The 17,923-nt window shown below is 33.6% G+C and overlaps 1 protein-coding gene across 1 annotated transcript in view; it reads right to left on the bottom strand.

Annotated features, from left to right (window-relative positions):
- STX8 (syntaxin 8) overlaps nucleotides 1-17,923 on the bottom strand; it is a 333,250-nt gene that overhangs the window by 33,907 nt on the left and 281,420 nt on the right. The window lies entirely within an intron of this gene.

The following is a 17,923-nucleotide window of genomic DNA, read 5'->3' as shown; positions in this document are numbered from 1 at the left end:
TTGAACTCAGACCCTTCTGACTCCAGGTCCGATGTTTCATCCATTGTATCACCTAACTGCAAAGACATAATAATTAAACCCATAGAAATAGAAAAGACACTAAGCAAGGAAGTATAGAAAGAAAAAAGTGGGTTTAACCACTGTAGGAAGGTGCTACATAGATGATAATACAACAAAGGAGACTAAGGAATGGTCAGACAGATGTAAGAGCACCAAGAAAATCTACAGAGGAACAAGCCCATGGAAAGATGTGGTTGAGAGTGTCAAATGCTATAGATGTGTCAAAGAAGGATCAAAACAAAGAAATAGCCATTAGTCTTGGCAATTAAGAAATCCTTGTTAGCTCTGGAAAGAAGTTCAGATGAGTTTTGGATTCTAAAGCCATATGGCTGAAAGTTAAGTAGAGACTTAGAGAGAAAGTGGAGGAAATTAATATAGATAGTTTTTTTCAAGGAGTTTGACTGAGAAAAGGAGGAAGAAATTAGCTGAGGAGTATGGGGATGATCTAATAAAAAAATTTTTTTTGAGGAAACAAAAAAATTATTTGTAAGCTTAAGTGGATGATCACAACCATCAGAAATAAGTCCACATCAATCACCCTATCTAAAAGCATGAGTATATCTAAGTTAACCTATCTAAAGGAAAAGAGTACTCTTTATGATAGGATTAAAAAAATAGAAATTGCAATCTTAAATGCCTCAATGGTAAAAAATTTCACTTTAAGAAAGAAATGACCATTTTATAATTTTTCAAAATATGTCTGATTTGAAGAGTTCCAAAAGTTTATATACATTATTGCTGTAAAATTTGAAGAGTTTATAAAAAGCAATAGTAATGAATCAGAATCATTTGCCCTTCATCTAAGAATATGTGGTAACCTAATACTCCATTTGTCTTTTTTTTTAACTAGTTGATCATTCTTCTAAAAAATTTTTTTTAAGGTGAAAATTGGGCATATTTGAGGAAACAGGAAACCAGTTCAGGTTTCCTCATTTACATCATTTCTACAAGAAAATTTTTTTTAACTGGAGATTTTAGTTGTTTCAGAGACAAACCTCTAGGCAATTATTAAAGAGATCAGGCTAATTCTAGATACCTGTCATGCAATTAATGATGAATAATATGCAAAAGTAAAATCATTTGTTACTTGGTACATAGAAATTTTCTAGAAGAAGGACTGGTCAATCAGTGGGAAAAGATGGAATTATTTCTGTTACCTAAAAATAAGGAATTCCTCAAAAAAAGAAAATGTCATATAAATTTATGGAGTTAGTAAGCCTAAGTTCTAGAAATTACTCAAGTGACAGAGAAGAAAGGAATGAGTGAAAAGGGGGGGGGGGAACTACAACTCAAGGGCCTTTGTAAGCATTAGTTAAAGGAATAGTTTATGCATATGATGGTAAGGGCCTATACTACAGCTGCTGCAGCTTAAGAATAGAAAGCAGTATAGAAACATTACTTTTTAACTAATTGGATAGGGGTTGGGAAGGGACTGAGGAGTAGAGGATTAAATCTAGGTTGTAAGCCTAGGTGATGGGGAGGATTGTGATACTCAATAAAAATGGCAAAGTTAGGAAGAAGAAAGGGTTTTGGCAGAAAGATAATGAGTTCATTTGGGGGCATGTTTATTTTAAGATAAAAGGCAGTTGGAGATGTAATACTGGAGAGAAAGAGAAAAATTAAGGCTGGGCAAGTAGATCTGAGATTCATCTGCATAGAAATGATAACTGTATAAGAAGTAGTGAAAATGAAAAGTAGTAAAAGTGAAAGTATAGAGGGAGAAGAGGAGAAAGTTCATGATAGAGTTTAAAGAAAGCTCTGCCCACCCCCACCCTCAATGATTAGAGCCTATAAAACAGATGACTATCCAACAAAAGGAGATGGAGGAATGTTTGCACAGGTAGGAGGAAAGAGAAGGGTCTTGAAAATCTAGAAGAAAATTGAGTAATAAGGAAAAGAGAATAATCAGTAATATCAAAGATTGCAGATAGGTCAAGAACAATAAGGAACAAGCATTCCCCTCTCATCCTTAAGAGTTATTTTGGACTGTTATGATCGTTGAGTAAGAGAATAGATTTTTCACTTAAGGAAAAATTTCTTAACAAGAAGATGTTCCAGTTGTTTGTCAAGCACTATTTAGGCCTTGTGTGAGTACTCCATAGAATAGTCTTTTTGGCAAGTGTACCTCTAGTATTTGCACTCTCTGTAATAATATTGGAATGCTAAGCTGTTAGCTCGAGAAAGGACCTCAATGTCTGGTATCTTCTCCTGCCAAATGATCTTCAGAATCTTCCTAAGACAATTTAAATGGAAGCGATTCAGTTTCCTGACATGGTGCCGGTAGACTGTCCAGGTTTCACAGGCAATTAATTCAGCAAAACAGTTTTCTAGACTTTCAATTTGGAGGTTAGTATAAAACCTCTTCTCTCCCATAATTTCATTCAGTCTCCCAAATACTGAGCTAACTCTGGCAATGTGTGTGTCAACCTCACTGCCAATGTGTACCTCCCTGGAAAGAACACTGCCAAGGTAAGTGAATTTGTCCACAGCACTCAAAATTTCTCCATTTGCTGTAATAAATGATTCCACATATGGATGGTGTGATGCTGGCTGATGGAGCACCCATGTTTTCTTGGTGTTAATTGTTTGATCAAAATTTGCATAAGCAACAGATAATTAATTGATCCATACTTTGTTACATCTCAACTTCAGAGGCTTCATTGAGTACACAATCATCTGTGAACAGAAGATCAAACAACAACATTCCCTCCACTTTAGTCTTGGCTTGTAGCCTTTTTAAGTTGAAGAATTTCCCATCAAGGCAGTAGCTAGGCCATGTTCATCCTCAGTGAAGGCATTTGATAACATGGCTGAAAATATCAGGCTAAAAAGCATGAGAGCAAGTACATATCCTTGTAACTGGGAAATCTGGAGAGCATCATCCACTATCCAGAACCCGGGCAAGCATGCCATCATGAAATTCAAGTATGATATTGATGAACTTGTCCAGGCAACCAAATTTTGACATAATTTTCTATAAACCCTCACAACTGATGGTATCAAAGGTCTTGGTCAGATTTTTCCTAAAGTTGTCAGGCAGCAAACCCCATGTGGACTGTTCCTCAACGCTTTCTGAAGCCACAATGGGTCTCAGGGAGGTGGCTATCTTCCAGGTGAAGATCAGCCTATTGAGAAGGATGGCAAGAATTTTACTAGCAATGACTAAAAGAGAAATACCCCTGTGATCATCACAGAACAATATATATTACCTTTATAGAGATAGACTATGGAGGTATCCTTGAATTCTTGGGGATAACTTCTTCATGTTATATAACCTGGAAAATTTCAGTCAGTTTTTGGATGAGCAGTGGACCCCTCATCTTGTAGATCTCAGTTGCTGGAATAGAATCAGTACCAGGTGCTTTGCCACTTGAAAAGAGCCTAATGGCATTCAAAACCTCTTCTTCAGTTGGAACTTCAGCTTGGTGTGGAATAACTTCAACTTGTGGTAAACTGTCAATGGCTTCTGCATTGATTGATGATGGTCTGTTAAGAACACTTTGGCAGTATTCAGCCCCTCTCTCTAGGATCATGTCCCTTTTGTTAACCAATGTGGATCTATCAGCACTGAGTAGCTGAGATGCACCATAGGTCTTTGGCTCATAAATAGCCTTCAGGACATCATAAAAGCATTTTGTCTGCTTATCCACTCCTGGTCTGATTACTGAGGCAGTGGGGATCCCACAGTGTGTTCGGGACACTAAAAAATCTACAAAAATTTCTTAAGAGAAGATTCCACTCACCATCAGTGCATGGGACACAATAAACAATACAAGATCCAATAGACCTGAAAGATGAACAGCTCTTGCTGTCAGAAAATTCAGCCGATATCATATCCAAACAGCAGCCCTGAGTGAAACAAGGATGACAAATGAAGGCCAGCTTACTGAAGTCAGAGCTGGATACATGTTTTTCTGGAATTGCCACAGTGAATAGGAACACTGTGAAGCTGGGGTAGGTTTTTAATCAAAACTAATCTAGTCAACATTCTTGAATGCCTTCCAAAAGGAGGGAATGACAGGCTCATGACAATGAGATTGCCACTTCCAGGAAAATGCCATGCTTATATTCCCACCATGACAAATATTGATGAAGTTAAAGAAAAATTTTATGAAGACCTAGAGACTCTTATCATCAATGTATCAAAAGAGAAAAAGCTCAGAATTCTGGGTGACTTTAATGCTAGAGTAGGCTCAGATTACCAGACATGGCAGGGAGTTCTTAGGAGAAATGGAGTTGGAAACAGCAACTGCAATGGTCATCTACTACTGAAGACTTACATATCTCATGAAGTTCTCATCACAAACACTGTCTTCGTATACCTAAACGCAATAAAACTTCCTGGATGTACTTTTGTAGCAAACATTGGCACCTAGTAGACTATGTGATCATAAGGATAATAGACAGACAGACAGAGTGAGAGTGACAAAGGCAATGTGTAGTGAAGAGTGCTGGACTGATCACAGACTCATCCTCTATAAGCTAAATATTTATTCTGAGCCTTTTATTCTGAGCCAGAACATTCACAAACATCAAGACTGATTCAACGAAAATAATGGGGGAAATATAGATGCTGCTAAATGAAAAACAAGAACTCCAAAGGGTTTACCAGCAGGAGAATTCATCCATTTCTAAGAAGACAGCATTTAATTCCTTCAAAAGTGAAATACAAGTGAAGCTTAGAGATATGCAGGACTCTTGGCTCAGAAAGAAGGCAGATGAAATTCGGTTTTATTCAGACAGTTAAACAGTTGGGCAAGAATGTGCAGTGGGATTCAAATGTTGGTGATTACAAATATAGTATTCCATCTACAATATCACACTGCCTTTTTCTAGCAAAAGCAAAAAAAAAGAATTATTATTACATGCAATAGAAGAGCTTCTGCATGAACAAAATCAATGTGTTTGTATAAGCTTAGAAGGGAAACTATCGAATGGAAGAGCGGAGTAAATTGTACCAGGTTTCCATAATAAAGGTCTGGTATCCAAGATCAATAAGAACTTAACTAAAATATATGTTCATTTACTAATAAATGAATGTTCAAAGGGTATCAACATATATTTCTCAAAAAAACCCGGTAAAACATAAAAATTGCCCAAATCATTAATACAAAGAGTCAGGTTTCACTCTGAGTCTACAGCTCACATTCAGCACATTGGTAAAGATGACAAAAGATGAAAACAGTCACTGTTAAAGGAACATTGGAAAGAAAGATATGTAGATAAATTGTTTCAATCACTTTGAAAAATAATTGGATGTGAAAAAAGTAACTAAAATCTCCATACTCTGTGTGATGTGATCATAATTAAAAGGGGAAACAAGTAACTTGGGCAAAGAGAATTGCAACAGGTCTCTAATAAATGATTCAAATTTATAAAACGGAGTCATTCATCAATATAGAAGTGATTAAAGACATGAATAGGTTTCAGAGACTCACTAGCAAATCACTTAACCCTGCTTGCCTTAATGTCTTTATTTGTAAAATAAGCAGGAGAAGAAAATGGCCAACCACTCCAACATCTTTGCTAAGAAAACTACAGATGGGGTCCAAAGAGTCAAATGCAACTAAAAAGCAATTCAAGCTCAACAAAAATAAGAAATTCAAGCCATAAACACTCTGAAATAATGTTTCAAATGACTAATAATTAGTGAAACACAAATTATTTCAAAAAACTGACTGAGGTGAAAGATGAGGAAAATAACAAATATTAAAGAGAAATGAAGGAAAACAAGGACAATTGTTCACTTTGGTGGAACTGTGAACTGTCCAATTATTCTGGAAAAAAAATTAGTTTTATGCCAAAATTACTAAAGTGTACTTACTGTTTGACCCAGTTTACCACCATTAGGCTTATACCTCCAAAAAGAGTAAACAAAGAGGAAAAGCATCCACATGCAAAAAATGTTTTTAAGAGTTCTTTTTGCTGCAGCAAAGTACTGGAAACTAAAGGTCTACCGAACTGTTTAAATTGTGGTCTTTCAAAGTAATGGATTATTACTATTATTATTATTATTATTATTATTACACCAAAGAATTGTGAAATACAGAATTTCAGAGGAATTGGGAAGGTCTCTATGAACTGATAGAGAATTAGATGTACATAAATAGTACAACAATTTATACAATGATAACTGCATTTTGGAGGAGGGAAAAAACTCTGAAAGACTTAGGAATTTTAATCAATGAATGTAATGATAAACCATAAGTCCAGGGGGCTGAAGATGAAATATACATAACTATATCCTTCTTAAAAAGTAATTAACTAAAAGTATAAATTGAGACATACTTTTTTGTGCATGGGTATAATACAAATTTATTTTATTTGACTACATATATATATATATATATGTTATAAATGTTTCCAAAGGTACTAGCTTAGTAGAAGAGAGAAAAAAATTTCCTGTAAAATAAATACATTTTTTTGAAAAACTCTGACATACAAATGCAATGGATTGTTATAGTTACAAGGAATAATCAGGAAGAGGGACTGAGATAATCACAGAAAGACATAGAAACTGATTTGTTGTTCAGTCATGTTGGACTGTTCATGACTCCATTAGGAGCTCTCTTCTATTTCCTTCTCTTGCTGAGACAAATGGGCCTGGCACTCAATCCACTATGCCACCCTATAGAAACTAACATAAAGTGAAATAAAAAGAACTTGGAAAATAAAATACCAACAAATACAAACAGAAAGAAAATAAAATTAAACTTAACTTTTTAAAATTAGATTGATGAAGTGATTTTCTCAACTTTGTCCCTTCCTATCTCTCCAGGCTTTTTACACATTACCTTTCTCCACATACTGTATGGTCTAATCATATTTACTTAATCACACATGACTCTCTATACTTTTAAAGTCGTTTTTTCCTGTTCTCCCTTCACTGAGATTTGGAAGTACATTCCTCTTAAGTTCTTACCCCCCCCCAAAAAATTATTCCTTTAATATTCTGTTCTTCCAAATGAATTTTTCAAAAATTTTGTCAGTTATTCCTTTACAGTTTACACTTTCACTGGTGTAGGACTAATCTGAAATTTATGAAGTATCATGATTTTTATTACAATAATACAATTATATAATATATGTATATTAATATAACATAATAATATCATAGTTTAGTGATGAATGACTACTATACATTCAATCTCTTATGCCATTCTTTATTTAAGCAGTGTTTTGAAACTGAATTTATACAAATTGAGTATACTGTGAAAACTAACTTCTAGGAACATTTTATGCATTTTATAGTTATTTTGAAAGTGAGTTACTTTCTATTATTTCCTTCTCAGTTTTTTCTTACTGCTACAAAGTTCATTTCTGCAATTATTTTGTATCATACTACAAACAAATCCATGTTTCCTTTATCCTCAAAAAAGCCATAATTTTAAACAGCCTGAGAAGTCTCTCTATAATAGTGCTTCCACTCCCTTTCTTCTCACTCTTTTCTTAACTCTATATTTTCTTAACTTAACATTCAAATAAAATTGAAAAGTTACTAACAATCTTTTAACTGTCAAATCTTAATGACTTTTTCTCAACTCTTCTTGAACTTTATGCAGCCCTTGATACTGATGACCACCCATTTCTCTTTGATATTCTCTTCTTTCTTGGTTTTCAGGGCACTACTTTTTTGGTTAGCTGTTTTCTCACTTGACCACTCTTTTTCAATGAATCTTCATCTAGGTCATGTCTGATAATAATAGATATCCTATAAGGCTCTGTCCTGGACCCCCTTCTATTATTTCACTTGTTAATCTTATCAGCTCCAATGGATTCAATTATCATCTCTATGCTGATCTTCAGTCTTTGTACATACAACTTCTTATTGGACATCTTGAACCGAACATTTCATAGACATCTTAACAGAATTCATTATCTTCCCCCTCAAAATAACACACCGCCTTTCAAAATTTCCCTATTACTGTCCCCCTAGTCACCCAGGCTCACAATCTAGACATATCTTCAACTGCTAACTTTCTCAGCTTCTCCACATTGAATCCGTTGCCAAAGTTTGTTGATGTTACTGAGAGAATTAATTCTTGATGCTCTCTTTTATATTTGCTTTTACTCTGATTTTTACTTTGTAATCATATTCTTGTTATAACAAGTGAGAAATGAAGCTTATAAAGTTCAACCTCCCCTTCTCTAGTTAGATATCCAAGTTTTTTATTATTATTTAAAAAAATTTTTTTTGCAAGGCCATGGTGTTAAGTGGCTTGTCCAAGGCCACACAGCTAGGTAATTATTAAGTGTCTGAGGATGGATTTGAACTCAGGTACTCCTGACTCCAGGGCTGGTGCTCTATTCACTGCACCACCTAGCTGCCCCCAATATCCAAGATTTTTCCACAATGACTGACAATTAAAAAAAACATGTTTTCACTGTATACCCTAACAGCAACATGGGGGTGATGTTCAACCTTGAAGGACTCACTCATTCTGTCAGTGCAACAATCGGGAACAATTTTGGGCTGTCTGCAAAGGAGAGTGCCATCTGTATCCAGACAAAGAGCCGTGGAGTTTGAACAAAGTTCAAGGACTATTCCCTTTAATTTAGAAAAAACAACAGATATCTTATTGTCTGATCTTGTTATCTCTTAGACTTCTTGTCTCTTCCTTAAGGATATGATTTCTCTCTCATCACACTCAATTTGGATCAATGTACAACATGGAAACAAAGTAAAGACTGACAGATTGCTTTGTGTGGGGGGTGGGGGGAGGGAAGTAAGATAGGGGGAAAATTGTAAAACTCAAATAATATCTTTAATAGAATAAATGAATAACAACTGTTAATGATAAATAATTAAAATAAGTTACTTGTGGTTTAAAAAACTGTTTTCAATATGTTCATATTTTTTCAGCAATATTTGCAAGGCTTGTGGGGAATTCCTTAAAGAAGATAGAATTACCTAACTGTATCCAGTCCTTTAACAATTAAGGTGGTCTTATCTAATTCTCCAGTCATCAATAATCTGTCCTTCTCAGCAACCTCAGGATACAACTAGAACACAAAAACTTCACAAAAGTACTTCTAAGAGATAGAGAGAGGTGGTCATCATCCCACCTAGGAACTATGTCAGATTTCTTTGATATACCCAATCATGATCTCTCACCTCTGTAGTGCTAGCATTGCTAATGATAATAATATTAACAATGCTAACATGATTTTTTCTTTTCTTTGTTCTATGCTTATTAAAAATGCATTATCCTCAATTCAGGGTCTTTTGGACAGAGGCAGAAACCCATCCTTTATGATAAATCTCATGACCCTGTTTAATAAACGATATCTTGCTTAGAAAATTATCTCTTGTTAAATTTCTCTCATGACATTACCTTTGCAATACCTCCTGCATATACTTTCTTTTCTTAAGCATCTCAAACTCAACATATCTAAAATAGAACACATTATCTATCTCTCCACCCCCAAATCACCTCACTAAAGAAAAAAAAATCCTTTCTTCAAACTTTTTATATTTGTCACTATCCTTTCAGACATCTAAATTCATAACCTTGGCATTATCCTTGACACTTTCCTCTCTCTTATCCCCCTCTATTCAACCTGTTGCCATGTTTTATCAGTTCTAGTTCTATAAAATAACTTGCACCCTTTCCTTTGACTTTATTCACAAAGCTATCTTTTATTTCAGGTTTATCATTTTTCATTTGTGATATTAAAAGAGCCCCCTATTTTGACTCTTACTTTCCAGTCTTTCCTGCCTCTAATTCATATTTCACACTACTTCCAAAATAATCTTTCTAAATCATTGAGTCTATTCAGAAGCTTTCTATTGCTTTTAGAAGAAACAAAAATTGGGGTGGCTAGGTGGTGCAGTGGATAGAGCACCGACCCTGGAGTCAAGAGTACCTGAGTTCAAATTTGGCCTCAGACACTTAATAATTATGTAGCTGTATGACCTTGGGCAAGCCACTTAACCCCACTGCCTTGCAAAAACCTAAAAAAAAATCCTCAAATTAACATTTAAATTTGGCTCCACCCCATCTTGAAGTTATTTATCATAAATTCCTTTCACTTATACTCTTATACACTGCATTTCAATCCAGCTGTTCCCTGATTTCAGGGTTTTCCTTTCCACACTGATAACTTCATACCTAGAAAGCACTGTCTACTCACTTTAACCTCTTAGATTCCTTAAATTCCACCAAAGTTCAATTTATCACCTCCTTCAGTAAGTCTTTCCAAATCCCCCTAAATATTAGTGCTTTCTCCCTTTTCTTATTAACATATACATTTAACTATTTTCATATTGAATATCACTAAATGTAAATAAGTTCTTTGAGGGCAGTGAATATTTTTTGTTTAATCTTTTTCATGCCTTGTATAAAACAGGTACACAATCATTTGTTGGAGTAGATTAGAAGCTATCAGCAGGGGTGAATTCATTCACCTCTCATGTGTCAATATTCTAGGATCTCTGTTTTTACAATTCCTCAGCATCTAAACAAAGAGTGTTTTTCTTGTCTCTTGTCCCATGATGAAAAAATTCTTAGTTTTGCCTCTAACTCGGACTTTACTGATTTAGAAAAAAATCATTCTGTGTTTTAGACCAGCTTTTGAAAGTATAACAAATTATCCAGATTACATTTAAGTATTGTGTAGTGAAAGTAAAATCAGTTCCTCTTATTTAGTAGGTTCAGTTAATTAAGAACTATTCTTAGCCCATTTACTTGTCATTTTTCAAGAATTTCTGAAGCTTTATACACCTATCAAATTGCAATTTTCATCTAAATTCATTATGCCTTTATTCTTCTAGTTAAGAGGTTCAAAGGCAACTTGAGATGTATATCATTATCACTGATTACTTTAACAAGTACTTTACAATTGTCCCATTTTTCAGAGCTATCTCTAGTTTTTTTAATTTCTAACAAAATATTAAAAAAATACCTGTCATGTCTTATGAACCCTTAAAACTTGTACTTTGTATCTACTTTAAAGTTTAAATAAAACAGTTTCACCCCCCAGATCCCTTTTTTACTTTGTTCAAATCATCAGGAACAAACAACTTTTTTTAAAAAATTGAATTGAGGGGCGGCTTAGGTGGCACAGTGGATAAAGCACCGGCCCTGGAGTCAGGAGTACCTGGGTTCAAATCTGGGCTCAGACACTTAATAATTACCTAGCTGTGTGGCCTTGGGCCCCTTAACCCCATTTGCCTTGCAAAATCCTAAAAAAAAATTGAATTGAAACAGAAAGGAATGTGGACTATGAGTCAAAATACTTGAATTTGAGCCCTGACTGCCATTAAAAATTCAAGTCTCTTTCTCTTATAAGTTGCAATTCCTTCATCTGTAACCTAGGGAGATGGTAATATTTGAATTCTTAAGTCTTTTATAATCTTGAGCATTCTATGTTCTAAAATGTTTTTCCACTATGACTGATGATCTTGATTTGTTTGATGATCTGGAGTGATGAATTTCTAAAAGGTTAAGTAATTGGGAGATCAACAGTATCCACTGGGAGGTGCAACCTATTTAGGGCATCTTTCTCCAACTTTTCTATTCCTTAGTTTACTGGTTTTCTGATTAGAAAAATGTATGAATAAACACATATAAATATATCCAATGGTAAAGGAGCATAAGATCTGGTTCTGTTCTATCAGCAGCCTTTAAACAAATGTCTACCTTTAATTCCTTCAATCTGGGTGTGAAATTTTTTTTTAATTTTAATTTTTTAATATAAACTAGAAAATCATTAAAATATGAACAATTAAAAATTTTTAAAATATCATAAAAAGAAGATTATATATAAAACCAAAATCTCTTATATTAAAGCTTGACTTTTTAAAAAAATATGTATTAAATTGAATGTGGAAATACCAATAATATTCTTACTCTAACTTCTCTAACTTCTCCCAAACTATCTTAGCTATCTTCTGATTATTCAAAAAAATGTTTGTTGACAGTTTTTCTTTTTGTATCACTATCACTACCACTCCACCGTCCCTTGAATTACTTTTACATGTGTAAGACTTTTAAAGTATACTAAGACTTTTGGGACACCCTTTATAATCAAGACAAAAAATCCAAACTCATATTTTAAAGTGTATGTCTCCCATATGTACAAAAAAATATTTATAGCTGCTCTTTTTGTTCTAGCTAAGAATTTGAAACTAAAAGGATGTCCATCATTTGGAGAATGGCTGAAAAGAAATATAGCATGTGAATGTAATGGAATACTATTGAGTCAAAAAATAAAAGAATTGATTTCAAGGAAATCTGGAAATACTTGTATAAAATACGTACAAAATAAAATGAAAAGAACTCAACAGAACAATTCTTACAGTACCAGTAACATTATAATAGAAATAATTTTTAGAATCTTAAGAACTCTTGTAAAATGCAATTGATCAACTTCAATTCCAGATGACCATGAATGATTCATATCCTGATTATTTGGTGATAGAGTCAATGAGCAGAATAAAATATACATTTGGAGCCACAGTTATGCAGAAATTTATTTTGCTTGACTATTCATATCAATTATATGAGTTTTATTTCTCTTTTATTCAATAGGGAGCATATAGGTGAGGGTGGGAGGAATAGTGACAGTTTTAAAATTGACAGAGAAAAGAAAAGTGTATTAATTTTTGAAGTCATTCTTTACCACTAAATCCATCACTTTTCTGCCAAGGGGTCAGAGACTAGTTTCATTATTATTCTTTTGGCATATGACTAGTCATTGCATTGACCAAAATTCTTAATTTTTTTTAGATTTTTTTTTTTGCAAGGCAAATGGGGTTAAGTGGCTTGCCCAAGGCCACACAGCTAGGTAATTATTAAGTGTCTAAGGCCAGATTTGTATTCAAGTACTCCTGCCAGTGCTCTATTCACTGTGCCACCTAGCCACCCCTAAAATTCTTAAATTTTTTAAAGCAGTTTTCTCTTGGAAAGGTATTTACACAATTCTCCTAGTTCTGCTCTCTCACTCTGTTTATACAAGTCTTCTCAGGTTTCTCTGAATCCAACCCTTTTATCATTTTATACAGCACAATTAGATACCATTACATTCATATAATATATGCAGCCATTTCCCAACTAAAAGGTACCCACTTTATTTCCTATTTTTCATATACTGCAAAAAAATATTGCTATAATTATTCTTGTGAAAATAGATTTTTCTCCTCAGTCTTAGATCTTTGGGGGTATTTATTTTTGTGGATGTTGTTCAGTTGTTTCAGTCATGTCCAGTCTTTTGTGGCTTCATTTCTTGGCAAAGATACTGGAATGGTTGCTTTTCCAGCTCATTGTATAGAAAAGGAATTAAGGCAAAAAGGATGAAATGACTTGCCCAGGGTCACATAGCTGGTAAGTGTTTGAGAACAGACATAAATGCAGGAAAATGAGTCTCGTCAACAACTGTGGTTTTCCATTTTTATTATCCTTACCTATCTAACAAATGTAAGATGAGATCTTCAGAGTTATTTTATTTTGAATTTTTCTTATTTGTAGTGACCTTGGAGAATTTTTTCAAATGGTTGTTGATAGGTTTCTTGGTAAGTGATTATTCATATATTTTGACCATTTACTTATTGGTGGAATGGTTCTTATTCTTATATATTTGGATTCTCATTTTGTAGATATTAGATTTAACCTTTTTCAGAAAAAAATATATTGTACCAATTTGCCAATTAGGAAATTTCTTCATTTTATTCAGATATTAACAATAGGCTACATATTATAATTTTATCAGGTTTTTTAAAGTTACTCCTAAATTTGGTATCTTACATAAAATCTAAAAGATAAGTCTTATTTTTGATATGGATATGTACAGATGTAGAGTGCCTTGGAATGGAGAAGGTTTCAATATTCTTAAGCATAATTTTCTCTCCTGAGGAAATACTTAAGAAATGCACTTTAGCAAAATACTTTTTTGCAATATGGTAATTGCTGACTCTCAGCCTCAAAAGAAAACCCTTGAATTTGATTGAGAAGACAATGTACATCAAATTTCCCTGAATGGAATACAACATAATTTTGCATCTGATTAATAATATAATTCTAAGACTTTAAAAATAAAGGGAATGCTTGACTGTAATTGGGACAAAGTAGAACTGGGAATTGAATGGAACATATGACAAAAAGCATGGGATTTTCTTTCAAATTAAAAAATGCAATGCAGTTAAAAACTTGCTAAATGGAAGAGTAACCTCAGTATCATTCTGGTCATTGCATCAACTTTGTATACCAAGTTGATAGAAGGAATACATTTCTTACATTTATTCTTTACCCTTGATAAAATCAAGATTTGAGGGATTCAGTCATATTTTCAAAAGAAAAAAAAACCCATCATATTTTAAAATAAAAAACCTATCATATATTCAAATTAAAAAAGTTTAAGAAAGAAAAGGTTTAAGTACTGGTTTATATCAGAGTAAAATATTTTATTTGATGGTCAGCGGTTTTGCATAATAAGGTGGATGACGTAGTTTGCTGGTTTAGCATAGAACATTGTTTTTTATTCATAGAACACTTAAAGTCAGAGTGTGTTTAATCAGTATTTAAGGGCACAGGAACCCAAATAAGCTAAAATATCATCTGTATTTTTCACACGGGATCACTGTCAGATTCACCACAATCACTGTGTCATTCACTGCTTTACATCCAACTATGGCCTAATATCATTTACTTGATGTCCCATGATCTTAGCCCAATACCAATGGACTGACTGCCAAGTAATAAACTATACCAAGACTATATAGTCTGGCTATGTTTTGCTCTCTAAATAGATCCAGTTAATTTAAAATAATTGATTAAGAGGATTGTAAAAAATAAATATATTTTATGTATATATTGTTTTTATATCACCTACATTTTCTAAGTATCCCTCTCTTTTCTAGAATGCTATCCATAAATATTTAGAAAGAAGGGGGAAAATACAATTTCTTTTTTTTTTTTAGGTTCTTGCAAGGCAAATGGGGTTAAGTGGCTTGCCCAAGGCCACACAGCTAGGTAATTATTAAGTGTCTGAGACGGTGCTTTATCCACTACGCCACCTAGCCGACCCGGAAAATACAATTTAGTAAAACTGAAAAAATATATCTAAAAAGACTGACATATGTAGTATTCCACATCACCAGTCCTATCACCTTTTCAAGGGGCCAATGCTTTCATAGGTCTTTTCTTTGGGAGTCAAAGTTGATTCCAAAATTGTAATCAATTTTACAACATTCAGCTTTTTCTTTCTTTCTCTCTCTCTCTCTCTCTCTCTCTCTCTCTCTCTCTCTCTCTCTCTGTCTCTTTCCTTCTTTTTTTCTTTTTTACAGCAACTGGAGTTAAGTGACTTGCCCAGGGTCATATAACTAGTGTCTTGTGTCTGAGGCTGGATTTGAACTCAGGTAATCCTGACTCCAGACATTGTTCTGTCCACTGTGCCACCTAGCACTATGATACCAAGACATTCAGTTTTAGATTGTCTTGTTCCACTGAAGTCATTCTATATGTTGTTTTCTTTTTGGCTGGCTTTACTTTGAATCAGTTCATAGAAGTTTCCTCATAATGTTCCATCTTCAAAGTTTCTTATTCAACAATAATGCCAGGTTCCATTCATTTAGCCTTTTCTCAACTAATGGGCAACTATTTTGCTTCTGATTCCTACAGAAGTTCTATAATATCCTACATAGTGAGTCCTTATAAATATTCTGGACCTTTCTATCACTGATTTTCCAATGCCAAATAGTAGACTCTGTGTAAAAGATTATAGAAATTTTAGTCACACTCTTTCCATAATTCCAAATTGCTTTCCAGAGCAGATTCACAGCACTATCAACAATGCATTTAAGTGTTCCTATCTTACCATAATCCTTTGAGCTATTTCCATCTTTTTCCATTTATTTCAAGTTGCAGAGATGAAGTTCTTTTGATTTGTATTTCTCTTATTTTGATTTGTATTAAGTTTTTAATTCCTCATTTGTGATTCTTTTTTTTCCTTATTCTTTTATCCATGTATCTGTTGAGAAATGGATATGGGTCTTATGTATTTTTTTACTAGTTCCTTATGTATATTTTGGATGTCTGATTTTTATTACAGATATTTTGATGCAATGATTTTTCCCCAATTAACTCTCTCTCTTCCTCACCTAGTTGAACTGATTTTGTTTGTGCAAAAGTTTCATTATTTCACAAAATTTGAAATATTTACATTATCTTTTGTGATTATCTTTTTTCCCATTGCTCCCAACAAAACATAAAAGCAGGCACAACATTATTCCATTATTCTGCATATTTTGACTCAGTGATACTACCACTATCAATATTCCCATGAAGATTCTTTTTAAAAAGAAAAGAACTTATAGCTATAAATATATAGCAGTTTTTTCATGGCAGAAAAAAATGGAAAACAAGATGGTACCCACCTATTGAGGAATGGTTAAATTCATTTGTTATATGAATGTAATAGAATACTACTGTGGTATATATTGGTCACTTCTGAGAAGCAATTAAAGAGGTGTTTTTAAACAAAGCTAGGAAAATTTATGAAGTAGCAGGTAGTACAGTGGAATGAGCTGGACCTGGAGTCAGGAAGTCTTTAGTTTAAATCTGTCTTCAAACATTTAGTAGTTGTGTGATCACAGACAAGACACTTAACTTTTATTTGCCTCAGTTTCCTGAACTGTAAAATGAAGATAATAATCACATCTGCCTTGTTGGTTTGCCGTGAAGATCAAATGAGATAATATTTGTAAAGTGCCTGGCAAATAGAAGTCATAAATATAAATGCCTAATCCTTTCATCTCTACCGATCTCCCTCCTCTACTATGAATGTGGAAGTGGAAATGAAAATGGAAAGTGAAATAAGCAGATCCAAAGTACAGTTCATCCTTGTAACAAAGAAAGACTTAAGAACTCTAATCAACTAGAATCCAGAGGAGTTGTAATAAAACATGTAAATTGACTCCTCAAAGTTAGAAGACATATCTCAAAAGCAATATTTTCATACCTGATCAACATGAGATAGAGTTTTGTGTGTGCATATCTAATACAAGGGTTTTCTTTTTCTTTCTTTTCTATCTTTTTCAGTAGGGGGTGGAGAAAAAACAAATGACTGTTTAAAAAAATAAAGCTAAATTTCAATTTTAAAACAGAAAAAGAAGTAAAATGGATTGGCTTGGGAAGTGGAGGGTTTCCATTTACTGGAGAGCTTCAATGATGCGAAAGGTAGGTGGACACTTTTGAGGTTACAGAAAGAACTCCCATCTCATTATAGGTTAGATTAGATTGTGGTTTCCTCAATGTTTTTAATGACACAGATCCCTTTGGAAGCCTGGTAAAACCTTTTAGGTAACTTTTCATAATGTTTATAAATGCATAAAACACACACAGAATTACATAAGAAACAAATTATATTAAAAATCAGTTCTTGAAATTAAAAAAAAACACAAGATAAATACTTCCAGGACACCTGAATAGCAAGATGGAGGACAAGATATTTGTGATGATTCCTATGATCTTTAAAATCTCTCCAAATCAGAAATTATGTGCCCAAGACAGATAAATTTTAGGACACTCAGAAATAAAAAGGTTAAAAACATGCAAATAATCATAAACTTAGGTTCACTGATCATAAGCTCATTCAGGATCTCTACTCTCACTTCCCATTCTACAAACTGCTGCTCTAGCAGGACACAACATAGGCTTACAATGAAACAAAACAAATGAACTATAGAAGATTTGATCAAGTAGAGGATTTTGTTGAATATGAGAATGGAACCACAACACACTTCCTGAAATAAAGAGCAAAAACTCTTTTGAACAGAGAATTTTATGTTTGATCCTGGAGGTGATAGGGAGCCTGTGAATGTGGTATGACCCAGTCAAATCACATGTTATAAATATCACTGACAGCT

The sequence above is a fragment of the Macrotis lagotis genome, chromosome 2 (genome assembly GCF_037893015.1).
Source record: "Macrotis lagotis isolate mMagLag1 chromosome 2, bilby.v1.9.chrom.fasta, whole genome shotgun sequence".
Lineage (NCBI taxonomy): Eukaryota > Metazoa > Chordata > Mammalia > Peramelemorphia > Peramelidae > Macrotis > Macrotis lagotis.
The sequence above is the reverse complement of the archived record's forward strand: the minus strand, read 5'-3'. Positions and strand labels throughout refer to the sequence as shown.